General features: G+C 53.8%; 2 long non-coding RNA genes across 4 annotated transcripts; both read right to left on the bottom strand.

Annotated features, from left to right (window-relative positions):
• Window positions 1-981: 981 nt before the first annotated feature.
• LOC123592994 lies at window positions 982-20,907 on the bottom strand. 2 transcript variants are annotated; one of them, XR_006710044.1, is made up of 3 exons: window positions 19,085-20,907; window positions 13,787-14,014; window positions 982-1,767 (listed from the first exon to the last, which is right to left on the bottom strand). It is a non-coding gene; the product is annotated as an uncharacterized LOC123592994 (long non-coding RNA). The 2 variants fall into 2 exon arrangements; XR_006710043.1 differs by lacking the exon at window positions 982-1,767 and having other exon boundaries at window positions 10,580-14,014.
• Window positions 20,908-20,914: 7 nt separating this feature from the next.
• On the bottom strand, window positions 20,915-26,562 carry LOC123592993. Of its 2 annotated transcripts, none has more exons than XR_006710042.1 (3): window positions 26,011-26,562; window positions 24,908-25,194; window positions 20,915-24,457 (listed from the first exon to the last, which is right to left on the bottom strand). It is a non-coding gene; the product is annotated as an uncharacterized LOC123592993 (long non-coding RNA). The 2 variants fall into 2 exon arrangements; XR_006710041.1 differs by having other exon boundaries at window positions 25,883-26,561.
• Window positions 26,563-26,845: the final 283 nt, after the last annotated feature.

Here is a 26,845-nt window from a genome sequence, read left to right as displayed (position 1 = left end):
GGTGCTGACACGTCCCCACATTGTGGGCTCACACTCACATGAATGTAAGCAGCCGAACCGTTTGCTTAGCATGAGGGCTATCACCACAGAGGTGTGATGGGCGCCAGGGAGAGCCGAGGTCACAGCTAGGACCTCCTGCTGAGGACCCCAGACGAATCGGCAGGGAGGCCAAAGTCCCACCAAAAGCCCCACGAGCCCTTGCATGATAGTCTCCCGGGCGTGTCACCTGTCTTTCATGCACCTGGTCAGGGTACAGAGAACACCCACCTGAATGGAGAGCAGGTCTGAGGGCAAAGAGCTTCCAACGGTGGGGGGCTAATGCAGGAAAGTTCACAGTCTGGCTGCACCCCCACACAGACACCCAAGGAGCCCTCCTGCTGGGCTGACCAGGAGTCAGCTGCGTTTTTGCCAAACCCGCTTATGCCAGTTCTACTTGTCATTTTCATCAACGCACGTAAGCCGATCATAACGACGACGCCCATCGGTCGGGCACCTACAGTCTGCAATGAGATTGCAGAGAGGTGGGGGAAACCGCGTCTCCTCTACAGCCCTCTACATTGTTGAAGTGATTCCTACTTGTTTACATCACTTTTGCAATAAGGAAGATTTCCGGAGTTGTAAAAGGAAGTGGCAGGCTGAGTTGACGCTTACCACGAAGCCTTCTGTGCAGGATGAGAGCGGGGAAATCTGGACAGGGCTCACGGGAAGTGCTGGGTTCCCCTTCCCAGCGTCTTTATAAATCAGATACACGGTGTTCTTATTGAAAAATAAAGTCCTCGGGGCGGCTGGAGGCTCAGTCAGTCGAGCGTCTGACTCTTGGTTTCAGCTCAGGTCATGATCTTACGGTGTCATGAGTTCGAGCCCCGCGTTGGGCTCTGCTATGATGGTAGGCAGCGTGCTTGGGATTCCGTCTCTCTCCCTCTCTCTCTGCCCCTCCCCTACTTGTGCTGTCTCTGTCTCTCTCAAAATAAATAAATAAACTTAAAACAACAACAACAAAAATTTTTTTTAAGTCCTCAGTGAAGCCGCAGACCCCATGGGATGGTAGGAAACCCATAGCCAGCAAAAATGTCAGTTTCGAATATGATCCTTTCACCCCCTAACTAACAGAGCTCCTCAAAATTAATTTTTCACAACAGGAGCATCTCCCGATTCTGAACGGGATTCCTTGACCCAAAAGGGCCACATATCATTGGACCTTCCAGTAAACAGACAGGGACGCTTCCCCTGCACGAGGCCCATGGGCGTCAGTCCCCATTCTGAATGGGAATTCTGACCGATGCTGGTTTTGCCTCATTTCCTGGTGAGAATGCAATGCCGCGTGAGCACATGAGTTGCACAGACACTTAATCTGCCATTGCAGTGAGAGAACGAATCTCATTCCCCCCTGGGAACGTTCCCCAAAGGCAGAATCCCTAGAACAAGTGGACGGTGGGCACAGGAAGCCCCCAGAGCAGTTTACACGCTTGTGTCTTCACTCAGCACCGGATGCTTGGATTCTCCCGTTGAACTGCTCTCCCAGTGAACGGCACCCAGGCTGTCGCTGGCCTGCACAGAGCTCCAGTGTCAAGCCCACAGCTGTGGGCGCCCCTGGGCAGCACAACCCCGCGATTAGAGAGGATTCCTCTACGGGCAGGTGTCCCTCTTGTTCATTGGAGGGTGTCACTGTCGACAGTGTGTACTGGGGGTGCTCTTAATCTCCAGGGACAATCTCCCACAACACACTGGGCCCTGTGGTCGTCCGAAGGTATGTGGTGGCATCAGTCGCTGCGTGAAAAAGAGAAAAAGCTGAAATCACGTACGCTGAGAAGCCTGGCACGTGCTCCAGAATCACAGGTACCAAGCGAGCAGGCTAGGGAAGGAGGCACGCTTCTGTACATACGGTTACGGAGATCGTTTCAGAAATCTAGTAATATAAAGTAAGTGCTGCTTGGCATAAGAAGTGCAAAAACGGGAGAATTTGGTGGAAAAAATACGAATTTGGCAGAAACTTGATTTTCTTGGACCATCAGAAAAGAACAATTTGTGGGGCGCCTGGGTGGCTCTGTCGGTTGAGCGTCCGACTCCGGCTCAGGTCATGATCTCGCGGTTCGTGAGTTCGAGCCCTGCATCAGGCTCTGTGCTGATGGCTCAGATCCTGGAGCCTGCTTCGGGTTCTGTGTCTCCCTCTCTCTGCCCCTCCCCCGCTCATGCTCTGTCTCTGTCTCTCAAAAATAAATAAACATTAAAAAAAAAGAAAAGATGATTTGTACAATTTAGACGAAAAAAAAATTTTGGAGCCTTGAACTTTGTGTCAACAATTGCTTCACATCGTTAGAAAACAAGAAAGTCATTATAGGTAATGCCTTTCTTCCTAGATATTTAGATCTACTCAGGTACGTGTCTCTCGTTAAATCGATAGTGAGAATTTATATTTTTCTAGAAATGTGTTTGATTTTGTCTGCTGTCAAGACTGACTGTATTTGATTTTCTCCAAAATATCTCATCTATGAAATCCAAAGTATCATCATCATCACGACTGAGTGCAAGCTTCCAGTTCCATCGAGATAGAACTGACATGTAACGTTGTATTAATTTAAGCATAAAGACTCCATAAATGTATGTACAGTCGATCCTTGACCAACACGGGTTTGAACTGTGTGGGTCCACTTACGTGCATAATTCTTTTATAAATTCAATAGAGTCCTGTAAATATATTTTTTCTTTTCCTTATGATTTTCTTAACATTTTCTTTTCTCTAGCTCACTACATTGTAAGAATACCATGTATAATACATATAAATATGTTAATCGACTATTTATGCTATTAATATGGCTTCTGGTGAACCGTAGGCTGTTAGTAGGTAAGCGTATGGGGGGGGGTCAGAAGTTCCATGTGGGTTTTTGACTGTGCGGGGGTCTGTGCCCCTAACCCCACATTGTTCACGAGTCGCCTGTATTGTGACATGATCGCCACAATGAGCTGAGTTAACACCCAACACTCACGTGGGGTTTTTTTCTCCTTCTAATGAGAAAATTTGACATCTACTTTATGAGCAACTTTCAAATATACAATACAGTATCGTTAAGGACAGTCATCAGGTGGGTTACATCCCCAGAACTTACTTATTTATAACTGGAAGTTTGTTCATTTTAACCACCTTCACCCATTCCCTCCACCCCCAACCCCCACCTCTGGCAACCACCAATCTGGTCTCTGTTCCTATGAGTTTTATTTTTTTTTAGAGTCCACATATTAGTAGTGTCAGGCATTATTCGCCTCTTTGTCTGACTTAGCATAATGCCCGTAGGGTCCGTCCACGTTGTTCCGTGTGGCAAGATTTCTTTCCAACGGCTGAATAACTTTCTGTTGTGTATACACACACCGCATTTTCTTTACCCACCCATCTGTCAGTGGACATGTAGGCTGTTTTCAAGTCTTGGTTATTGTAAATAATGCCGCAGTAAACATGGGAGTGTTGATCCCTCTTCAAGAGAGTGATTTTGTTTCCCTCAGACATGTGCTCAGAAATGAAATCTCTGGACCCTTGGGGACTTCCGTTTTCTAATTTTTTGAGGAACCTCCATACTGTTTTCCAGAGTGGCTGCACCAGTTTAAATTCCCACCAACAGTGCACACAGGCTCCCTTTTCTCACATCCCCACCAACACTGAGGACCTCTTGCCCTTTTGAATCCCTACCTAACCCGTGTGAGGTGATACCTCGTCGTGGTCGAGGTTTGTGTTTCTCTGATGACGAGTGACGTTGGGCACCTCTTCAGGTACGTGTTAGCCATCTGGATTTCTTCTTTGGGAAAATGTCTATTCGGGTCCTCTGCCCATTTATAAATTGAGTTATTTGTTTTTGTTTCTGGTTTTTTGGGGTTTTTTACTGTTGAGTTTTAGTAGTTCTTTATATAGTTTGGATATTAATCCCTCATCGCGTATAGGATTTTCAATTTCTTCCCATTCTGTAGGTTGCCTTTTTATTTTGTTGATGGCTTCTGTTGCTGCACAGAAGCTTTTTAGTTTGATATGGTCCCACTTGTTTATCTTTGGGGAGAGGATTTTGCTTTTTTTGGTGACAGATCCCCAAAATCTTTGCCAAGTTCGATTTCATGCAGCTGACTACTGTTGTTTTCTTCTAGGAGTTTTATATTTTCAGGTCTTACATTCATTCATCGTGATCTCTCACAAGTCTTTGTATTTCTGTGGCATTGGTTATGATGTATCATCTTCCATTTCTGATTTTATTTAGTTGAGTCTCTCTTTTTGTAGCTATGTCTCCCTAAGAATTGTCTATTTTGTTTATCTTTTGGGGAAAAAAGCTCTTGTTTTCATAACCTTTATTTTTTAAGTCTCTCTTCCATTTTCTTGTTGTCTGATTTTTTTGTTATTTCCCTCCTCCTTTTACTAAACTTTGGGCTTTCTTTTCTCTTCTTTTTCTAGTTTCTTGAGGTATAAAGTTGGGTCCTGTGTTTGAATTCTTTCTTGTTTCTTATTGTAAGCGTTTACCGCTAGGCAACCCCCTCTGGGAACTGCTTGTGCAAGTCAAGTTCCTTTGCCTGTCCAGTCCACTCGAGTTTTCAACAAGACGGGCATTGTCTCCCTGTCCTGGGGACAGGATTTCCATCGACTGATATTCTGGGAAGATGAAGAGAAGGGAAAACGATCATAATGTGTGTGTGAGAGAGACAGACAGATTAAATCCCAGTAGGTGTCTGGGGAGAAGTGCAAGGCAGAGAACACAGAGTAATGAGGCTTAATTCCCTCTCTCTCTCTCTCTCTCTCTTTCTCAAATGGTTTTATTGATATAGAATTGATATACCATAAAGGCCACCCATTTAGAGTATACAGTTCAATGGTTTTTAGTATATTTACAAAGCTGTGCAAAACCATCACCAGGATCTAATTTTAGAACACTGTCATCATCCCCAAAAGAAACCTTGTTCCCATTAGACCCCTCCCTCTAATTCCCCACCTGCGCCTCCTCCCATCCCCTGGCAACCAGGGATCTGTTTTCTGTCTCTGTTGAGTTCGCCTGTTCTGGATATTCAAGTAAACAGAATCATACAATGCGTGGCTTTTGTGACTGGCTTTTTCACTTTGGGTCTGTTCTAATGCTTTATTTTTTAACATTTATTTTTGAGAGGGACGGAGGGAGAGAGAGAGAGAGAGAGAGAGAGAGAGAGAGAGAATGCAAGCAGGGAAGGGGCAGAGAGAGAAGGAGACACAGAATCCGAAGCAGGCTCCGGGCTCCGAGCTGTCAGCCCAGAGCCCGACACGGGGCTCGAACTCACAAACCGCAAGATCATGACCTGAGCTGAAGTCGGTCGCTCAACTGACTGAGCCACCCAGGCGCGCCCCTAATGCTTTTATCAAAACCCAAGAGCTGGTTTTCGTGCCATTTATGCTCAGAATTTGTGTGGACACACACTTTTGTTTCTCTCGAATACTTACTCCGAAGTAGAATTGCCAGGTCACACGGGAGCTCTGTTCAGCATTCTGAGGACCTGTAGAACTGAGCCCCAAAGCGGCTCTTTGGGTGCAGTACTGAGAGGTGGTGCCCTCACACACGGCTGGGGGGTGTAACTGCCACCCTTACATGGATGAGCTGGCCTGGGTGGCAAAGCGCCCTCTGCCCTCTTTGCCTTAGGAAAACAGGCTGTTTTCTCCGCCTCTGGTTTTTCGCCCGCATCTGCTTGCCTTGCTGTCCAGCTCCGAAGATCGATCCAACTTCTGCCGCGTTTAAGAAAATCGATTCTGGCCAAGGCCAAGGAGAGAAAACACAGCTATTTGTGAGCAAACCCCTCTCTGCAACCTGGCCGTCTCACTGCAACGGGAGGCCTGCCCTCACTGACCCAGGTACAGTGCACAACATGTGCACCTGTACGTGTCTGATGATGGAGCAGCTTCCTCGGAGCCCCGATGGGGGCTGATGAGAATGAGGTGGTCCAAACGGGCCCCGGGGACCTGCTGGAGGGGCATCACACTGCAGGGGGGGTCGCTCAGGGTCCACTCAGACCTTCAAGGACCTGTCATTCTTGGGGGCTGGGGAGTCACACGAGGAGAAACCGATGACTCAGGTGTCCCCGGGGTCTCTGCTCACGTGTGCAGCACAAACCACAGGGCCACCGACACCCTCACTCCCACGGCTAACTTTGCTGGTGACGTGACCGAGACCCCGGACGTGCTCCCCACTGAACTGCGTATCCCAAAGACGCGGCGGCAAAGGCCGGTTCTGAGACACCCGCGAGGTGGCCAGGGATTGCTTAACTCTGAACACAGCCCCACAGCTTTTCCTTCTCTCACGCTTTTCCAGGGATGATCGTTTCTTTTTTTTATTTCTTTTTTTAACATTTATTTATTTGTGAGAGAGACAAGAGTGTGAACGGGGCAGGGGCAGAGAGAAAGGCAGACAGAATCCGGAGCAGGCTCCAGGCTCTGAGCAAGCTGTCAGCACAGAGCCCGACACGGGGCTTGAACCCACAAACCACGAGATCATGACCTGAGCCGAGAAGTTGGATGCTTAACCCACTGAGCCACCCAGGCGCCCCCAGGGATGGCCGTTTCTGCCTAGCGCCCCTGGACGGAAGTGGTGAAATCGGAGATAATTGAGAGCGGCCAGGTTCGATCAATAATTTTTTAAAATAGCTTTCTTTATTGAGCTATGATTCACCTACCATGCAACTCATCCACTTAAAGTGCAACATTCCGTGGTTTGGGCTGTATTAAATTATATTTTGTAAATTGCGATGAAATCGATCGAAACTCAAATCTGCCATTTTGACCATGTTAAGTGTACAATTCTGTAGCATTCATCACACTGGCAAGATTGCACAAGCATCATCTCTATCTGCTTCCAAACTTTTCCATCACCCCAAACAGAAACCCTGGTAACCATTCAGCGGTAATATCCTTCTCCTGGCCCCTTCCTCACACCCCCCCGCACCCCCACCAGCTGCCTACTCTTTACTCCGCTTCCCACACCTGTAACCCGGATACGTGTCCATCCGTCCGCACATTTTAAACACACCCAGTCTGTACTGAGTAAGAAGGATACCACCACCCGGTTTCTAGGAAATGCCACCTTCTCTTCCAGAGAACAGGCTTCAGGCACGGCTGCACGTCTGCACGCTGTGGTCTGATGGACCCACGGAGGGGTGTTAATCTGCTACCTGTCCAGCCTCTGCGAGGATGGGGCTCATCCTCACGCAACTCGACCCAGCTCCAACTGGGATTTCAGATTGCACAAAGTAATGGACGCGGAAGAGCTTGGAATAGCACCGTGTCCCACGTAGTTGTAATATCATAGCATGACACGTGAGAGCAAAACCTCTTCCCTCTGGCTCCCCGTGCATTCGCCCCTGCAGCTCTGTGCCCACAGCTCTGTCCCAACAGCTGCCAGACACACCGTGGGTGACAAATTCTAATATCAGCAGGTGCCTGACCGGAAGGAACTCAGATGCCCAGCCACAGCGGAGTGGGTAAACAGACAGTGGCGGCACCGTGCAATGGAATGCGGCTCCGCAGTCAGAAGGAGTGAGAAGGAATACATCACTGGCACAAAGAATACAACAGATAAATCTCGACATAGCCACGCTGAGCCAAGGAAGCCAGATAAGAGAATATGGTAGGATTTCATGTAGACACAAGTCTAGGACAGGCAACCCAACCTACAATGCCAGGAAGCAGACCGGTGATGGCCTGGGGGTAAGGAGGAGGGAGGGATAAAAAGGGGCCACAGGAAAACTCTGGGGTGATGGATGTGTTCATTATCTTGACGGTGGTAATGGTGCCAGAGATGTATAAACATATCCAAACTCACCATATTGTATACTTTAAGTTTGCGTGGTTATTTGTAGGTCAGTTACATCTCTCTAAAGCTGTAAAAAAAAAAAAAAAAAAAAAAAAGTGCCAGCAGGAGAAATGTGTGGGTGGCTGGGGGTAGGGAAGGAGGGGAGCTGCCATGGAAAGTGGGCAGAGCATTGCTAGAGCGTCCTAGTTTTGAAGAAAAGCTGGAAGTAATATATATATTGTATTTTTCCCGAGGCACTTCAGGCCAAAAAAAAAAAAAAAAACAGAAAGAAAAAGAAAAAAAGAAAAGGCTGCAGGGTGCCTGCTTGTGACTTCTGATAAAAACAGGCAATCAGAGAAAGCATAGGAATATCTAGAGAAGCTTATCCAGAGAAGGGCACACGTGGGTCACCAGATGTGGCAGAGACGGGACTCCGGAGCGGAGAGTCTGAAAGCACAGAGTGCAGTTCAGGCGCCAGAGGGACTGACAAGTGTGAGCGTTCCGGAGCCCAAATGCCCGGGTTCAAACCCCGTCCAGCTTTTCCGCAGTTCTGTGACCTTGAGCAAGGAACCAAACCTGCCCGGGTCAGTGTCCTCGTCCGCAAAATGAAGATAACTGTCATACCTTCTCCGCAGAACACTGTCCAGTTAGAATGCATCAGTAGACACCTATTACTTAAAAATGTGCCTGGAGGGGCGCCTGGGTGGCTCCGTCGGTTAAGCAGCCGACTTCAGCTCAGGTCATGATCTCGCGGTCCGTGAGCTGGAGCCCCGCGTCAGGCTCTGTGCTGACGGCTCGGAGCCTGGAGCCCGCTTCGGATTCTGGGTTTCGCTCTTTCTCTGCCCCTCCCCCACTCACGCTCTGTCTCTCTCTCAAAAATAAGTAAACATTAAAAAAATCTTTCAATGTGCCTGGCACACTCCACACGCTTCGTATTATGACCTGCTTTTCCTGTTATTACATGCCGTTCTGGGGGTTTCTTCCCACAGTCTCAGCTCCTACACTTCTGTTCAGGAGATTGGCTTGTTCTGGGTCTGAGAATCCACCTGCCAGGCCAATTCTGTTCCTCCAACACCGCACGCCACGGGGTGTCGGCTGGGTCCCCTGTGTGCCTCCCGGACTCCCCACACTCCCTGCAGTCACAGGTCTGTCTCCGACTTGTCTGGGTTTGCCCACGCACCGCACCTGTGACCACTGTTCACCACGGCGCCCTGCGGGGTCCTGGAAACGCTCCCACCTGACTCGGGGGGGAGGCGGGTACGCAACACCTCCCGGTCCACGTGCTTCTGTCTGGGTCGGTGCTGCTCGGGGGCTGCTTGTGACAGTGGAAATGTTCTGTATCGGGGGCACCGGAGGCAGGGGCCACTAGCCACGTGTGTCTATCACACATGGGGGGATTCAGTTCATTTCAAAGACTTCCGATGTCAGTGATGGTGACCTCACGTGGCCAGTGACTGTGGTGTTAGCGGGTGCAGGTGTAGATGCTTCTGGGCCTATACCTCGGGGAGGGGGCGCCAGGGCACGCGGGCTCGGCTCCTCCGGGGCCAGGGCTTGTCCAGTAAATACCGACAGCCGATGGCATCCGTGAGAGCCCGCTGAGGCGTGAGGTCTGTCCAGGCATCTTACGCGACTCACTGAGTCCTCCTGACGACACTACGGGTGATCGCGTGTATTTTGCAGGCGAGGACACAGAAGCAGAGGGAGACCAGACCTTCCCCCCAGGGCCACACAGCTCGTGCACGTGGCACGGGGGGTTCCAGCCCAGCCAGCCAGCCTCGGGATCGCCACCGCGGCTCCCCGTCGCGCGTCTGGAGCCACGCCAGCCGGCTTCTCATTTTCTTTCGCCGGGCTTCTGCCTCCTGTGCAAGGCTGCCGTTCGCCCTGAGCTGGCTTCCCCTGGGCACGGCCCAGGCTTCTCTGGGCATCATCTGGACGCTTCTTTTGCAAGCCACGTCGTCCCCTTGGAAACCATGGCTTCTGCCAAGAGAGTCTCAGCAGAGCTTCGGGAAGCCATGCATTCGGCCCCCAACTTGGCCTCAGGGGTGTCCAAGGCCCTCAGAGAGAAACAGGGGAGGCTCTGGCGGCCAGAAGTGTCTGGAAGCATCTTTTCTTCTATTGTTGAGGAAAACAGGAGGGGAGGCCTGCCTGGGCCGTGGGCCCAACCCAGAGGACTTCATGAAACGGCAGATGCCCAGGCTGGGACTTCCCGACCGGCCCTCTTTGGCTTGGCACCTGTCCCCTACACGGAGGGCCTGTTTCCGTGGCGGTGCCCCGAGCAGATGGACCTGACTCAGGCAATGTGACTCAGTGCCTTGCGGGGGGCGGCAGTCCCCGCTGGCAATGGCGAGCAGCTGTGGGTCTGTGGCCAGGCTGACCGTCGGCTTGGGACTGTGGTCAGGACAGATCCTGGCTGGTATAGATGATCTCGGGAAGCCTTTGTTTCCCCATCTGTTTATGGGCACATCTGAGTCCCTTCTGGACTCGGGGGACAGGGCTGACGCGGCAGAAGCCGTTTATTCTCGCCGATGTCCATGCTCACCTCTCTCCCCAGGACACACTGTAGGGCGTCTCGCGGCTTCCCTCGGAGTCACGCGAGTTGCAGCGACTGAGCTCTGGACAGTGGGGCCTGAGCAGAAGTGGCTTGCCCCACCTCCCAGGCCCACCCCTGAAATCTCCAGGAGCAGGTGTCCCCGTGCCCTGAGTGAGCAGTGCTTGCGTGGCATTGAGCCCTGTGATGCGGGTGGCTTATCCCCGAAGCCAGGCTGCTCGCCGAGGACAGTCACGGAGGACTCACAACATCCGTGTCAGATCTGTGCTGACAACTTTACTTTTCTCACACACAGTTCATTCGTACGTGACCTCAGCCGTGGCCAGCACGTTAAGGAACTCTAGCGTGTCTCGGGGGTAAATGACCCAGGGCACATTCGGATCCCAGACAAAGGGAAGGAAAGGTGTGTGCTCCCTCTCCTCACCGGATCGCCCACTCAGCATCCGGCAAAACACCAAACCTCTTTCTGCTGCATGGTTTCGGATAAACACCAGTCAAGGGTGTAATGCAGATGGCTTTGGGTGGCCTTCCCTCCACAAGATGTCACAGCTGCGCATCCGTGCGAAGGGCAGAGGAAGGACGTGTCCGCAGAGCGAATGCAGGCAAGTCTCCCTAGCGGAGGCGGGTCCGGGGTCTCCCAGGCATCACAGGAGGGTCAGGGCAGGTGTAGAGGGGATACTGGCAAGAGGGCTCCAGATCGGGGTGAGTGGCTGTGAAAACATCTCAGCGTGCAGTGGAGCCACGGGATGGAACACGGGGAACCTCACACGCGTGCTCTCAGGAAGTCGACACTTAGGCACGAGAGACCGATTTCCCGCAAGTGCCCGGTTTACGGAAGGCTGATAATATTGGAAGTTTCTGGCAGGGTAGGGCGAAGACTGATAATATTGGAAATTTCTGGCAGGGTAGGGCAGTTGGTTGGGAAGTTGCCTCATACTAGCCTGGGGAAGTTTTATCTATGGTTTTCCAGAAGCCCGAGGGAGGAGTGACCCAGGTCGGGCTGGTCTCTCAAAATATGCTGACTGGACCTTTGTTTGTGGGATGGGCTGGTTTTCTCTGCTGCGGGAGGTTTCCAAACTGGTCTCTTTTTGCATTTTTTTTTTAACGCAGTCTCGCTGAGCTCCTCGAGCCTCACATCTGCTGCCCAGAAACACAGCCTGCCCCAAACCCTAGCCCGGAGCCCCCTGCCACTGAAGCGTCTGAATTGCAATCCCTCTGGTATTCCCAAGTAATCTCATCTTTTTGACAAGTTCGATCTTGCCGCGGTTTACCTTTTTATTTAGACGGGCATTCCTTGGCATTCAGGAGTGGGATGGGGGGTGACGGGTTATGGGAATTTACAACCTCCCAGACCTGCTTTTCCTCCAGAAGGGATTGGGAGGTTCCAGCAATAGAGCCAAACAATCTGAATGTCAGAGCTATTTCAGCGGCTACCTAGAGGCTTCTAAAAGTACCGGGGGTTCTACAGTGCCTCTTTACAAAACCCTATTTCTAAATTAACTGAAGCCAATAGACAATCGGAAGGGGGTAAAAGTGTCAGAGACGTCTTCCCCATCTGGACCGCCGCTAGCCACATTTCTCTGCATCCTCCACACCCACATTTTCCCTTTTTCTGCCTTCCCTCCTTCACCCGAACTCCCCTTTTCTCTGGTGCTGAAACTTCACCAACCGGGCCTCGTGAAACTCGCCCTTCTAGAATCAGGCCTTCTGAGGATCTCGCAAAACCACGAGTCGCTCAAAACCCATGGACCAACGCTGAACTTAGAGCTGTGGTAAAAGGCTTCCTCTAGGGAAGTGGGGACCCTCATAGATTTGCCGAAGAATTACATATTGTAATTTACACTTAACCGAGTTGGCTTCTCGGTCTTTATCCGTTGGTCCGTACACTTGTTGGAGGTCAAGCTCAGCACTGGATCAAAGCCCTGAACAATCTTCAGAATTTTGAGTTAAATCAACCACCAACTCCTTCACGTGACCAGGCTCGGGCCATTCACACAAGGCTGCCCCCTGCCATCCCGAAGGCTTTTCATAAACCAGGAGTCTGGAACGAAACTCAGACAGGCACTCAGAAGTCTGCCGAACGTGTTCACGATTACTACCACAGACTGCAAATTGTTTTTAAAGAAAATTCTGGTCTCCCTGTAGACGTTGAGTCCACCAGGGTGGCCTTTAACTCAATGTCGGTAAATGGTTTTCACGTAGATCTGTCCTTGTTAGCCAAGAGAACTTGCCTAGATGGGAAACCAGGTCCACCCCAACCTTGCCCTCCTAATTCATCAGTTAGCCTGCACCCCGAAAGATAATTCCAGCAGAGCACCTGAAATCTTCAGTCTCCGACTTTGACAGATGGAATCTCCCCACTGTACTCTGTTATTGTTGCAAAGAGCCTGGTCAGTAGAAGAAGGGCTGCTGAAGATCAGAGAGGTCTAGATGATTACCGCTTTCCAAGAGCCAAGGTCAGATCGGCCCCATTGGCGGGGCTCCCGCAAGACACAGAGACCAGTCCCCGTCAGAAGAAGCTCTTCTCCAGATCCTCTCACTGAGACCTAGTGCCCAGGTCTAGCACATCTGTGAGTGCCCAAAGAAAGTGGCCCATGTGACGGGTGCCGGAGCTGGGGTAGAGAAGCTGAGCAGCCACCCCTCGGGGAACATTGCTATTTGTAGCGGCGGGAAATATTTGTAGGGCGTGGGGAGTGATCCCACGGAGACAGAAGACTGGAAACAAGAGAGAAAGTAAAAAAAAAAAGAGACAGGACCCAGGACGCATGCTGAGGAAGGAAAGGAGTTGCCCCAGGAAAGGAGAAGGAGGTGTGTGCAGAAGAATCCAGCGTTGATGACCCTGTGATGACGAGGTGGAGGTGAGACTAATTCACCGGCTGCGGCTGCGAGTGCAGCACAGGTGAGGAGGGAGAAGGGCTTGAGGGGAGGAAAGGTACAAAGTAATCCAATCGGGACCAGGAAAACAGTCCAGGGTGGCCCTCAGGGTCGTTGGAGCAGCTGCGGGTCCCCTTCCGTCCTGCTCCATGGCGGCACGCCCAGGCTCCTTGCGAGGCCCCCAGTCCCCACCCAGTCTCTGCTGGGGCCACTCCGATGCCCCTGACGGCTGCTCCCGCCAGTCCCCACCTCCCCCAAGAACCCGCTGGGCTCCACACCCCTACCTTCCCGGCCCACCGCCTCCTTTTTCTCACGGGTGAGATCAGATGAGCAGCGAGCAGATGTGAATGAGTGCTTGGCCCTCATATGGCTCATACATGAATCTCAAAACGCGGCAGTGCACGTTTCTACTGACTCTACCTTTTTTGGGAAAGGATTCATGAGTTGCCAGCGGGTGTACAAGAAAGTGTTCAAGGGCGGAACTGATTTACAGAGCTCATGAAATTCTGAGTTTGTCAAGCCATTGTTCTAGAGAACTTCTAGGGAAAAGAAAATCACTTTCAGTGGGTAATTTCGCGAGATCCCTAACCAGGGTCCCAGACGTGGTGAGAAACTCCTCCCACACGCGAGGCGCCTCGCCTGCCTCCTTGTATTAAGCCGTAGGAAGGAGAATCATTTTCTCCGACCACCTCTTGCATTCACAGCACGGAGCCCTGATGCCAGGAGAGACGGGACGACTCAGCTAAGCACGTCCTTGCCCGAGTCAGCAGTCAGAACGGCCCCGCTTCACAAAACCAGGGAGAACTTGCCTTCGATTCTGTAAAATATTAAGCATAAGAGACTCTTAAATACAGAGAACAAACTGAGGGTTGATGGTGGGGGGAGGGGATGGGGGAGGGGAAAATGGGTGCTGGGCATTGAGGAAGGCGCTTGTTGGGATGAACACTGGGCGTCATATGTAAGTGAGGAATCATGGGAATCTACGCCCCAAAGAGCAACCGTAGACACTCTGTTAGCTAACTTGACAATAAATCGGGTTAAAAAATTTTTAATAAATGAAACATTGTTTTGTTTTACACGGGTGTTTTGCACAACGGTGTTCTAGGCATCGAGCACAGGAGTTTGGACACCCACTTTACAGACGTGTAGGGTAGAGGACTTAAGGTCACCGGCAGGCCCCAGGGGAGCAGTGGGGAGCAGAACAATCATCCTGTAGTCACTTCGGTGGATTGCCAACGCGTCCCCCTCCCCAGCTAGCCTGTGACCTCCCTGGGCAAGCACGTCCCCGATCCGTTCTTGCAGCCCAGGACCTGCCCTGAAAGCGAGGACTCAGTAGGTGTCCCCAGGAGCTGGGTTTGTGCCCCGTGGCACTCCTCTCTGTCACACAGCTCTCCTGGACGCTCCACGCTCAGCCCATGATGGCGCCCCACTCTGGGACCTGACATCACGTGGTTTTTTTGTTTTTTTTTAAATAATTTTTTTTTTCAACGTTTATTTATTTTTGGGACAGAGAGAGACAGAGCATGAACGGGGGAGGGGCAGAGAGAGAGGGAGACACAGAATCAGAAACAGGCTCCAGGCTCTGTGCCATCAGCCCAGAGCCCGACGCGGGGCTCGAACTCACGGACCGCGAGATCGTGACCTGGCTGAAGTCGGACGCTTAACCGACTGCGCCACCCAGGCGCCCCTGACATCACGTGTTTAATGAGGTAGAGTCCTGGCGCGAATGTCTCTGGGTTTCACCTATTTGCCAAATTTGGAAAGTTTCCAGCCATTACTTCTTCAATGTTTTTTCCAGGCTCAATCTCTCCCCCTTTGCCGAACTCCGATGACGCCCATGGAGGATCTTGTCCTTGTTCCACAGGTGCCTGGAGCGTGTCTGTCATTTTCCTCCACACGTCTGTCTTCTCTCTGCCGTTAGCGTGGGTAAATTAAGGCTCTTCTGAGTTGCCCGTCCCACGAGTTTTAGAACGACTGCTTTAAGGTCCTCGTCAGACGACTCCAGCCTCCACGTCACCTCAGCGCCCATGTCTGCAGATGGTCGCTTCTCGTTCAAGTTCTGGTTTTCCTTGTTCTTGGCGTGACGAGTGACTTTCCGCGGCATCCTGGACATGTGGGGTCCTAAGGGACTCTGGATCTTTGCTAGCCTTCTCTCTGTGGAAGGCAGACCCCGTTGGGGTGCAGTATTTACGGTGACCCTCTGGGCCTTCTTGCACACGGTTAGGGAGAGAATCCGGCTCCCTCCCCGCCCTGCTGACCTCCTTCCAGAGAAAGTAAAGGGTAAGCAGTATGCATGGGAGGGAGCAGAGTGACAATGCCACCCGCCCATCCCACCTCCCTCCTGCTTGTTCTGGCTCCTCCGTGCCCCTGTGGGCAGAGGGAGCAACCCTGGGAGCCACACCTATAAAGAGAGTAATAGTGGGGCGCCTGGGGGGGCTCAGTCGGTTAAGCGTCTGACTTCGGCTCAGGTCATGACTTCACGGTTAATGGGTTCAAGCCCTGCTTTGGGCTCTGTGCTGACAGCTCGGAGCCTGGAGCCTGCTTCCGATTCTGGCTCCCTCCGTCTCCGCCTCTCCCCTGCTCACGCTCTCTCTCCCCCCAAAATAAATAAAAACACTTTGCAAACAAAAGGTAATAGTATTTAATCCTTAGTTCTGTTATGAGGATCACATGAGCTAAGCATGATCCAAGGATCCCGGAGCTTGTCCAAAATGCAGGATTTCAGGCCGTGCCCCGGACCCAGGGGGTGAGACGCTGCGTTGTAACAAGATGCTCAGAGGAATCAGGTACGTATTAACTTAGAACACCCTGATCCAAAGTACTCACAAGCACAGGGGACAAGCGGTGGCCTAGGGGGACACGTATGCTGCTGTTCCTTTCCTGCAGACGGTCCCCGCCCCTGCCGCCCCTGGCCCGGAGAAGCGTCTGCATTCAGCCCGGCCTGCACGGTGTAGGGGGGAGGCTGGCGGCCACCGCAGATGCCATTAGGGAATCCCAAAGGCTGATGGGTCCCTTCCCCTCAGGCCCTGTTTCAAACGATGACAGCTTTATGCGATGTGAAGTTTCTTCGAGAACACTTTCTTTGAGGATTAATTTGACCTCATGTCCAACAATGAGTGGAAATGTCCTTGTACGTACGTAATGAGTCAGAATTTGTCAGGGCCTGGAGCGGCGCCCAGGTAAGCACATGCCTCCCGCGGCGGACCAACCTCGCACGGTTACAACAGACTCAGGCGCGCCCCGTCCCATCCCGCCGTCGTCCTTGGAGTCAAGAGCTACTGTCGAGGGACATCCTTTCCGTCTTTGTTACACAAAGAAATCTGCTTCGCATTAAACACAAAAGTGTTTTTGGATGATCATAAAAACGCTCTATGACGTGGGCGGAGCATAGACGGCCCAGAGCGCACGCAGCTCAGCCCCTGCGTATGCAACTCGTCTCTGCTCTGGTGCTCCAGGGACGTGATACAGATGTCTGGGAACGGCAGCAAGGGATGGAGGTTACCAAAGTTCACACCCTCTCCTTCCTGCTTGAATGTTGACGCGGTGTTGGAATAGATTCAGAGCTCATGGAGCGAGCGAGAGAGAGAGAGAGAGAGAGAGAAGCGGTGCTTTGCTTTCTGGGCGGCAAGGTGGATCTGAACCCAGCTGGGGGAACTGTTAGCACCCTTTTGCAACCTGGGCAGTTGCTTCTGGCCGGGGAACCGTCCGGAAGGAGACCGGAGCAGCGGAACTTATAACGAAAGCAACGTCTTAGCACACGCAGGCTGGGGTGCGCGGGTGTGCGCGTTCCCACGGAAGTAACGGGAAAGCCGCTCAGAGGGGCGTCAGGGCCGGTTCCAAGCCAAGTGCCAGGAGGCCACTCCCGGCTCTGTCGGTGTCTCCCCAAACCACAGTCTCATCATGTGCAGCGATTTACAAGAATTTCCTTTCTCTCCGTCCTTGGTGTCCCACTGGACCCCACCCTCTGTGTGGAGGCTTTTCGCACCCACGTCAGCCTCCAGCAGCGGGGCGAGCGCGGCCTCGCTAATGTCAGGTTTGTTTCCACGGGAAATAGAGGCCCCTTCACTCTGGGCCTCGGGACACAGACGCCGCGTTTTAGGTTTTCGGAGCTGACCCTCCGTTTGTGAAGTGTCCTCTATGCTGCTGTCCCTGCTCCTGGGACCGGTCTACCTTCCCAAACAAATGTAGAGGCCAGGCTCTGGGCCTCGGGTGGTCGTCCAAGCAAATGGGCGGGACATTCCTCAAGGAGACGCCGCCCCATGTCGTTAGGAAGAGGAAGGAGGGAACCAGAGTTCCCGCGTGTCCCACGTGGCTGCTTGGCCCCCGGGAGCTGAAGGCCTACTGTGCGTGCTCCACGGCCGTGGCTGTCTGTCGTGTCACTTTGTTCTCACAGAAGAGGCCGGAGGCAGCCACCACCAGCTGCTGGTAAAGAGGGGGCAAGGGGGCCAGCCACCGGCCGTGGAGCAGGGCCGGGCAGCGCTCCTGGCAGGCCCCGTGAGGCCGAGCTGCCCAGGATCGGGGCCCGGCTCTCTCCGTCAATCACTCCAGCCGTGCAGGCTTCACCCGACTGTCAACACAGAGCCCGACGTGGGGCTCGAACTCACGAACCGTGAGGCCGTGACTTGAGCCAAAGTCAGGAGGCAGACTCTTAACCCCCTGAGCCGCCCAGGCGCCCTTCATGTTATTTCTGAACATACATGATTTATCAAGAAAGAGGAACTGAAATCAGAAGGAGAATCATGTTGTCCAACGTGGTTAAAAGACATAACAAGTAAGAGTGCATTTGAGGTATTTCAGTCCTTCCGTGTGTGGAACCCTGATGCGCAGGTAAAAAGTAAATAAAACGAGTGCCCGTTGGCGTCAAAAGCCAAACAGTAAATGTAGGTTAAGGGTTAGAAGAGAAACATTTTAAAAACCCTTTGCTTTGCTGCGTCTGCAAATGTCATATTCCCAAAGGGTGACCCGGAACTCTCTAGAAAGCGCACAAAGCGGCGGCCGCCTCTCTCCACCCGCCCATGAGGCTAAGGCCTGGAAGGTGCGCGGGAATGTCTGGGGGAGGCAAAGCTATTACAGAAAAGGCTTGTTTCTTCCTTCTCCTGCTTTCTCACCCTGTATTTATGTGCCAGACGCGCTGACGGGCACCAAGGACGCAATGCTGATCAAACACCCACCCAGTGGCTTATGGACCATCGGGGAAACCATCAGCTTGTCAAGGAACTGACACAAATGTAAAGTGACAAAGAGGACGAGTTCTAGGAGCGGGAGGTATATTCTCCTTTAACAGCTGGGGTTGGGGGGGGGGTGCTGCTGGGGAACCTCAGCTCAGGTTGGGGAGGCAGGCCCACCACCAGGACCGGCCGGGCCACCGGCCAGGAAAGGGCAAGGGGTATCAGGGCAGATCCCGGGGAGGGGAGGACCCGAGGAAGGGCGCTGTGCCTCCAGCAGCTGGCTGGGACCATGATGTGATGGCAGGCGCTCGCTCGTTCTTTACTCCCAAGCGGCCTCCTCTCACTGCTCCCAACCTGTCCCCTGGGCCCCTCGGGCCTGCACACTGGGCTACGCCCACGCAGCCACACCACCAGCTCCCCTAGACCCTCTGTTTTGTTCCTCCCGCGGCTGCGTCCACGCTGTCCAAGAGGAAGCCCCGCCCCCGATCCGTGGGACAGTCGGCAAAACGGTGGGGCTGCCGAGCCTGGGAGAGGCTGGCCGCCGCCCCCAAACTGGTGCAAACCCTCCTCCCCACCTTCCACGCCCCACGGGGGGAGCCCAGCTGCTTCCCCCATCTCTTGCTGCCCTCCGGGACCCTCTGGTCTCTGCCACTTCCTGCCCGTCTGCTGTCTTCCCTTTATATCCTGCTCATCCTCCCCCCCACCCCCGCATCACTCACTTCTGGGAGGTCTGTGCACAGTGGGGCGGCCGGCCTCTGCCGTCATTCCCTCCAGGGGCCACGAAGCTTCCCTCACGACCGGGCGTATCCTGCTTCGTGTTATCTCTGACCTTACAGCCATTTCCTGGTCTACTTCCTGCTTTCTTTGGGGCCAGGCACCTTCCTTTATTTTTCCTTATTTTGTAGCTTCTGGCTTCTGGACCCTTGGGTTTGCTAGAAAGCGGACCCCCAGACGGCTGGGGTGACGATAGTAACGTCCCGAACCTACCTGGTTCCTTTCTCCGAGAAGCTCCCGTACATTCCACGCGCGTGACCTCATCCGCCCCAGCGTTTCTGCAGAGCGGGGAAGTGACAGGTGTTTACAGGAGGGCACAGGCCTTAGCAATCTCTGCACCGCCACGGGGTGAGTCACAAGGCCTTAAATAGAAGCTGCCGGAGTTGTAACTCAGTTCTGTCTCCCCTCAGTTGATCGGCAAGGGCTTGTTCCGCAGGCAAATGGATGTTTACGCCAGTCAGAGAAGCATGGCCCCAAATCTCCGGTGGCTCACCCACTGACATCAAGATAAAAGTTGTATTCTTTTACCCCGTATGATCGGGCCCCGTGTGGTATCTGCTTCATCTGCGACAGACCTCTCCCCCTTTGTGAGGCCCTCAGCCCTGCCCTCTGTGCTCCCGCTGAACCGTCTGTAACTCACAGGCCCGTCGCCGCGCCCAGATGTGCTGCCCGCGCCTTGGGAAAGCGGCTGGCTTCACTCTGTCTTCATTTTTTTTAATTTTTTTTTTTAATGTTTTTATTTATTTTTGCAACAGAGAGAGAGCATGAGCAGGGGAGGGGCAGAGAGAGAACAGGGAGGCCACGTGGGGCAGCACACTGACGTCCCCCACTCACGAGTCAGGGTGACTGACAGACGTTCACAGGAGAAGCGTAGACCCCTTCCCTCACCCGCAGCCCCAACAAGCCCACCCTTCTGGGAGATCGACCGTGGACGACAACCTTCTCCAGCGTCCTCAATCACGCGCAATACTGGATCGTTCAAGCCCCCACAGGGGTTCCTATGACGTAGCTTCCTCCCACAGACGGTCATCCCAGATCGGACACGGCCACCCGCCGCGTCCCCTCATGGCCCGAGTTACTCAGTCTGGGCTGGAGGGCGGCCTTTGCTGCAGGTACAGGAGGGGCAGGGAGAACGGCCTGTGCTCCCTCTGCCCGGCAGGTGCATTCTAGCTCCCATCCCCCCCGCTACACACCTCCGGACCCAGGCCACCTGCTCTCCTGGCAGCCCGGAGGGATCTTTCTATGGTTCTGCCTATTTTGTGATCACTACCTTCTATTTCCATTTCTTCTTTCCGTCAGAGTAGCTGCCTTCCTCCAGCTGTGAAGCGGGAGGTCATTTCAGCCTCGGGCTGACGAGGAGTCAGTCCCACCCTGCGCGGTCCCTCGGCCAGCAGGCCACACACAACCAAAGATGCAGGAACAAAGGACGCCTCCTGTTGGGCGACAGGCAGTCGGTGGGGACGGTTGCCTTCCGCGGGCGGCACCTCTCGATGCTCACGGCGAGCCCCGTCCCGGAGGACGGCAAGCGGTGTGGGGTTTGGCACGCCCGGGGACGGAGGCGAGCTCGGTTCTCCGGCCCAAGGACACACATCACTTCAGGCATCGCGTGTCCTGATACGGCAGAACCGTCTGTAACGCTGGCCGCCGGGGAGGCAAGTGTTAGGGAAACAGAACGCTCCCGTCCGCCAGGACGTCTGAGGGGCCCGTCCCCACTCTGAAATGGAGACGCCTCACAGCACCTCAGCCGCTCCAGCGACGAGGAAAAGGAAGACTGGGTGAACCCGCTCGCAAATGCCAAGGCGCCGCACAAACGCAGGCCGTGCGGAAGCCCTCCCCGGCTTCGGAAGAGCGGAGCTTGGCCGTTGTGAGATCTCAGGCCAGCGGGGCCGGCGTCCGGCGTCCAGCCCTGTTAGCGCGTGTCCCTCCTGGCTGCCCAGGCCACACCGGTCCCTGCAGTGGGCACGTCGCTCCTTCCGGCTCTGGCCCTCGGCTCTGACCTGCTCCGTTTCCAGCAACAGACTTCGTATAAGAGGCGCTCAGCGAGGTCCCCGGGGGGCCTGCCCTGACACGGTGAAGCCGGCCCGAGCGGCACCAGCTCCGGTCTCCAGCGTCCCTGAACATCTTCGCGAAGGACCAGAGGAGAAGCAGCATCCAAGAAAGGGTCCGTTTAAACAGCTGCTCCTACAGATTGTAGCCGGTCGTTGGGGGTGGGAGCAGACGTGGAAAGCGGGTCGTTGTCCGGCCAGGCTCCCTTGCCGAGGCACATCTCACTTGAACCCCACGGGCCCCTCGCCCTCTGCAGCGAATCGTTTGCCGCGTCCGGCAGCTGCCATTGGTCAAAGCACGTGGCTCCCCGCCAGGTGGGATCACGTACGGTGCGTGTTTATTTCCGTGCGACTGGATTCCAGCCAGTGTGACAGCACGGAAGAAAAGCGAATGCCTCTCTCTGTCCAGTGGGGTCCGGTGGGGTCCAGTGGGGGCATGGTGGCCCCAAGGACAGCTGGGGCCAGGGCAGGCTGTGCACCTGCTTGGGAACGGCCCCCTGAAGAGCAGGGTGGTGAAGTCAGAGAGCAGGTTTGTGGCAGGTTTGTGGGTCCTAATCCCACCGAAGGATGAGTTGGTGACAGGACCTTGAGTCTGGGGTTTGCAAGGCGACTTTCCCGTGCGTCCTTCAGGAAATGTGACTCAGTGGCCAAGCTGGTGTTGGCGTGGCTCTCCCTCCCCTGTCTCTCCCTCCCCCGCCTCCCTTCAGATGCTGCCTGTCTCTTGCACACTCAGGGAATTAGGGCTCCCCTACGACGCGGACGGCCACTGGAGCAAGAGATCCAAAGGCATCTGAGTTTAGAGTAAAAACAGCCCAGAGCCGGGGAGACGGGTGGGTGGTAGGATTCGGCGGCTAACGCAGAGTCGGCAGGAGAGGAACGCTCCCGGAGGGTGTGGCTCGTGACCCAGAGCGTCTCCTCCGACCAGATTATCTCAGACTTCCCCCGCAACCAGTCTCCTGGGGATGACAGATTCTACATTTGTGTGCCTGAGGTGGACCCCTGACATCGGAGACGCATCACCGCCCCCCGTGTGTCTACGAACGGGTCACCGCCCTCAGGAGCAGAGCCCGGGGCCAGTCAGCCCACCGGGCCAGGCAAGAAGGTGACGTTCACAACAGGCTTTACAAGGAAAAGACGTTTCTCCCTCGCGTGACATCCCTTTGGAGGTGTTTCTCCTTGCTCGGACGCCAGTCGGCAGTCAGGAAACGAACTTCAGTCTCAGAGAGAAGATTCTCCAGGTACTAACGTCTTTTCATGTTTGGACAGTTACAACAGGAAGGGGTGGGCCCAGTGCTCTAGTAACGGGGAGGGGGCAGGTCCCTCCCAGCCCCCGCGTGTGCCTGCATTTGTGGTCGATGACCCACGGTGTGACTAAAACAGAAACATTCTGTCTCGGCACGTGACGGGGGTCAGCTCAGTCTGCTCACTCGTGCTGGGGACAGTCGGGTCAGAGGGCAAGGCCCCCGCCTCTGTCGGTGCCGCTTCCCTAAAAACGTGGGGTGGCCTGAACTCAAAATTGTCATAGGTCTGCCAAGCGTGACAATGGAACGAAATGCCCCCACTTGGGACCGCTCGGGGTCCAAGCCCCTTCCAAACGGTCCTTTCCCAGTCTCCCGCAAAGGACCCACAGACTCAGCCACTTCTCTCCTGTGAACTTTCTCTCCCCTTCCTTTTCCTGAGTGCGCCACTCCCCGAGGACGCCACCTCCCCAGCCTCCCTCTTGCCGTGGCTGCGAATCGTCTCCCTCCTGCCCTTAGCTTGGACCGAGGGGCCAATGGTTCTCTGCAGGTGCTTTGCTGCTGCTGGCAGATGGGGAGCCAGCCTCCAGCCCCTGGGCAAGGCTGTGATTCCCATACCCCCTTTCTTCCTCACCCACTAAGGCCAGGCTCACCGCACAGGTTGACTCGGAAACGCACCTGCCGGTGGGGCCGCTCAGCATGACACACGGTGACTTCGGCACGTACAGTGGAGGGACGCCGCGTGGCCGTCGTGATGACAGAGCCGCTGGCCGGCTCCTTAAGTCATATCTGTTCAGGGAGAAGACAGCATGACTTTCTGTGCGCTGTCTCCACCTCCCTTTTAGATGCAGCTGCTACGAGACCCAGCTGTGTGAAGGGGCGCTTCCCTTGGCCTGTCTGTGCCCCTGATGCAGGCCCTGTGGACCTCGTCCTCTCTATCTGCCCAGAGGGCCTGTTACCTAGCCGGTACCCAAGGGGGACGTGATCAGACAAGACACTGCCTGCACCAATGTCAGTCTTTCCGGCTGCGGAACAACGAGGCCTGAGAAATTAGGCCACCCTCCGGCCCTGTGTGCGTAGGCGCCTCCCCGCCCCGGGGGTGCCTACGCTCTGGAAGGGACCCGCTCCGGAAGCACCAAGTCTTTACTGGCACGTTCTAGGTGACATCACAGTGTGGGGCTCTGGAGACGCGATGGCGACTAAAAACAGGCCTGGTCGGGGGGTCATGCGATGACCACGTGGGGAGACAGGGGAGGGTTGATAGCAGACACGCGATCGGGGAGTCCGGGGCCGGAAGACAGGGGTGATGGCGTGTCCTGGGGGACAGGCGATGAGGACGAGAGGAGAAGAAGCATGAGAGAGACTTTCTAGGCTGGAGGTTTGGCTAGGAAGGGTGAGGGAGAAGGGTGCACCAGGGAGGGCGTCCAGGTCTCTGCTTGCATAGCAGGGTGGGTGTGGGCAGCACACGGTCCAGTGCAGAACGTGGGAGGGTAACAGGTGTAAGGGGACAGATGACAGTGTGGTCTTCGGGCTTCCTGCGCTAAAGGAGTCTTTGACCTAACTAGGTACTGAAGCTTTGCGCATTCCAGACTCTGAGGATTAGTCCGGCCCGGTGCCAACGTGTGCATAGTCTGCAAGTCAACGATAGTTGAAGCCAAGAGAACACAGAGGTCTGCGAGTCGCTGAAACCTCGACCTGAGGCGATGTGGACAATGGAGGTGACTGTTGGCTCACACACGGAGGGCAGAACGGCTAGGGGGTTGGTAATCCCACCATGACCCAAATAGCCCATCTTTCTCTCTCTCTGCTCTGCGTTCTCAACATTTCGGTCGGGTGTGCGGGATGCGTAGGGCACAGGATGGCCGGAATCGAGCCGCCTTCCCATCTCGGTTCAGCAGCCGAAAGAGAAGAGGTCTGCCCTCCAGGGCCCTCCAATCAAGATTCAGGAAGATGGTTCCCCATAGCCATCCCCGCAGAGGCACGGCTACGTCCCAGCGGTGAGGGCAGATGCCAGACTAGGGAGGGTGACCAGCGCCTGGGGGTAAAAAGAGGAGAATTAAAAGGGCAGACGAGTCTTGTGAGAAATCCCTGGAAATGCAAAGTTGAGAGATGGCGCCTGTAGAGTTTTGTCATTTTGCTCCTGTTTCCGTTTCGTAAGAGACGCTTGAGGCTGCCTCGCATTTTCCTACAAGAACCCAGCTGAGGATGTGAGGGGACAAGGGACCCCAATACCGGGTGGTATTGGGCGGAGGGAGGCACCGAGTGGCTTTATAGGAGGGCAGCTCGTCTCTGGATAACAAGGGGAGGAGGCAGGTTGTGTGACTCTGCACGGGGGCAGGTGCGCTGGATGTTTAGGGGATACGCGATTTACCGTCTGGTGGCTTCTATCTTTCTCTATCAAGGGGGATAGGAGAACATCAGAAGACGCTCGACACTGGTGGGTTCCTTGCCTGGGCTCCCAATAGACGGTATCACCATTTCTCACCGTGAGTTCTGAGCCGTCTGGCAACTCAGTCAGAGGAACCAGCATCTGCGGCCAAAATAGCACACGCGTGGCTGATGAGGCCGACCTTGACGACGTGGTGTGTGTCTGCAGTCAGGTGGGCTGGCTGATTCTCAACCAGGAATCAGTTGACTTAGGGAAGCAGTGATGTGCTGGCAGGGGGAGCCCACGCCAAGATAGTTGAGGCAGACGAGGTGGCCTGTAGTCATCCGAACGGACAGGAAGTGCTCAATAAATGACAGAAACGGGAAAAGTTTGACCCCAAAGCTCTGAAACAACTCAGAAGACATTATCTAGATTAGCGCCAAGATCACTCTGTGCCCGAGACGGAGCCATTGTATCGGTTATGCCTGCCTTCAAATAGTTCACCAAGAGTCCTCAATAATACGAAATAGAAAATTTAAATGCTCCCCAAATAATTTGAAGAACTCTAGAAATATCCCAGTTTAAGGGAACATTTCCTCCCATTGGCATGTTCTTCAGGAGAAAGTAAATTCTCTGACAATTTCAAACCCAAAGACCAAAGGAAGTAAAGACCAAAACAAGATCACCTTGTCCTTGTCAATGAAAAGTGCAAAGAAACTAAAGTCCCCCTCAGTACCTACTCTGCTTGCTATCAGTACATGGATCTAGGGGCCCGAATGCCATTCATTTGCGTGAAACCGGGGCTGTCTCTCACTGGAATTGATGTAGAACCTTGCAGACCTCAGAATTTGAATTCCCCAGTGCCAAACCCATGACGTGGCTCCTTGTGGAAAAGACGAAGGGCTTATGGGACACACAGGATGATCAAGGATCCGGCCTCACACTCACCAGATTTAGCAAGCCAGTTACCAGCCCCCAGAACAATAACCTGTATTTCTGCAACCATTCTGCATGTCCCAGAAGCCCGCATTTAGTTTTGTTGGACATGGGGTTGCCTGAGGAAGTGAGTCCCAGGCAAGTCTTGGTTCTTACCTCATCAGGAAGACCGTCAATGTGTCAGCTGCCCAACGTGCACCCCCGATAAACTCGGACGCAATTGGGAGAAATGCCATAGTTCATTCTGATACAGCACGTTTGCCAAATCTAAAAAAAAAATTCACCCATGTGAACGTGATAGCCAACCTCCAGATGACCTTCACTGATCCTTACCTCCTGGTCTTCACAGTCATGGACATGGGTCCCTCCCACAAAGAATCAGGGCTGACCCATGTGACCAACAGAAAGTTGCACAAGTTGATTTCTGAGTCTAGGTCATAAAGGTCTAAACCTCTGCCTCGACCTCTTGGATAGATTGTTCTGGGAGAGAAGCCAGCTGTGATACCTATGAAAATGGTTAAAATCTACAAACAGAACAAACCAAAACAAAACACACCTGAAAATGAAATGCGTGTGAAGATGTTGAACGACACAACTGTCTTTCGCTGCCGCTGGGAGATAACCACGGGACTACGGTATGGCTGGGCAGGGTTTATTTTTCATTGAGATGCAATTTATGTGGAAGAAAATGCACAAAGCTCAGGAATACAGTTTCATGAATTTCGACAGTCGTATACACCCATGTAACCACCACCCCGATCAAGCTGCAGGCCATTTCCCTCTCCCCAGAAAGTTCTCTTACGTCCCTCCCGAGGCAACGTTCAATCACCCCCTCCGGCGGTAGCCATCATTCTGAGCGCTCCATGCATTGATGAGTTTGCAGGATGGAATCGTCATACAGCACACGCTTTTCTGTATTTGGCCTCCTTCGCTTAACCTCTGCTTTTGACATTCACCCATGCTGACGCTGTGTGTTATCAGGCGTTCTTGTTTCTTCTTACTTTCGTGTTGAGGTCCAATGAGGGGATCGGTTTATCTGTTTTCCCGTTGATGGATATGTGAGTTGTTTTTGGGTTCGGGTTACAATGAGTACATCTTCTCATCCATCTCATCATCCGT

Source organism: Leopardus geoffroyi, chromosome D4 (assembly GCF_018350155.1).
Source record: "Leopardus geoffroyi isolate Oge1 chromosome D4, O.geoffroyi_Oge1_pat1.0, whole genome shotgun sequence".
Lineage (NCBI taxonomy): Eukaryota > Metazoa > Chordata > Mammalia > Carnivora > Felidae > Leopardus > Leopardus geoffroyi.
This window is presented reverse-complemented; position numbering and strand designations above follow the sequence as displayed.